Source organism: Loxodonta africana, chromosome X (genome assembly GCF_030014295.1).
Source record: "Loxodonta africana isolate mLoxAfr1 chromosome X, mLoxAfr1.hap2, whole genome shotgun sequence".
Classification (NCBI taxonomy): Eukaryota; Metazoa; Chordata; class Mammalia; order Proboscidea; family Elephantidae; genus Loxodonta; species Loxodonta africana.
Window position 1 is genome coordinate 144,851,208 of NC_087369.1, and position 1,249 is coordinate 144,852,456.

Below are 1,249 nucleotides of genomic sequence, written 5' to 3' on the forward strand. Positions count from 1 at the left end.
TATATATATATATAGGTGTCGAGTCAATTCCCACTCATAGCGGCCCTATAGGACAGAGTAGAACTGCCCCCTTAGGGTTTCCAAGGAGCAGCTGATGGATTCAAACTGCCAAGCTTTTGGCTCGTAACAGAGCTCTTAACCACTGTGCCACCAGGGCTCCAATAAGGCATAAAGTTGGTATAAAAATAAAAATTGTATAAAATGATGCATAATAAAGTGCTGAATAAACTCTAATCTACCAACCCACTGCCACCGAGTCGATTCTGACTCATAGCAATTGGCACAGAGTAGAACTGCCCCATGGGGTTTCAAAAGGCTGTAAATCTTTACAGAAGCCCACTACCACATCCGCCAACCTTTCGGTTAGCAGCCAAGCACTTTAACCATTGAATAACTGAATAACAGGGCTCCTGAATAAACTATAAAGTTTATAAATGTATAATGCTATCGGATTGAGGTGAAATATGTTAGTTTAAATCTAACCTCAGAATTTAACAGAATAAGCCCAATATCTCTTCTAGCCAACAATACCTGAGGAGAGCTTATCACGTACCCCAAGACTTAACAGCTTCAGTGTTTTTAACATTTTCTCATACATATCACGTAGTTTATGGGCCCTTTATCATTGTGGCCATGCTTTATGGATGTGCTACATTTGGTTTTCATTTGTTTTAGTCATTTATTCATCAAACATTTCATGAACACCTACCATGTTCAAGGTACTATGCTAGGTCTTATAGATACGCCAATGAATAAAACACAGTTCCTATCCTCAAAAAATAGTGTACATTTCATTGACCTGCTTTCTTTTATATATGTGAGCAGTGTTATTTCTTACGTGTTATACAAGTAGTTGAAGGTTAATTAGAAGTATAACTAAGTAGTAATGCTGCCAATCTCCTTCAAACAAATAAAAAAATATTGTCCAGAAGCCAAAACTCTTCTTAAAATATGATATCAGAACTGGACACTATCAAAGTCGTGGCCATGTCAAAGCACCTCCTCTGCTTTGATTATGTGCATTTTTATTCATGTCACCTAGGGCTCCATTAGCATCGCTGATCAGTGTCAATTCTTACTGAGCTGAGTAACCCTCTAGGACTTATACGTAAGAACTCTTATTAGACCAGATCTTCTACAACCCGCATTCATGTGGCTGATATCTTAAGCCCAAGAATCAGGACCTGAAATCAGTAACTTTCACATGCATTATTATTATCATTTTCACTCCATCTTTCTAGATTGTGAA

General features: G+C 37.8%; 1 non-coding gene across 1 annotated transcript; it reads left to right on the forward strand.

Moving 5' to 3' along the window:
- Positions 1–782: 782 nt before the first annotated feature.
- Positions 783–912, forward strand: LOC111751893 (small nucleolar RNA SNORA19). The gene has a single exon (XR_002786966.1). It is a non-coding gene; the product is annotated as a small nucleolar RNA SNORA19 (small nucleolar RNA).
- The last annotated feature ends 337 nt before the right edge of the window (positions 913–1,249 follow it).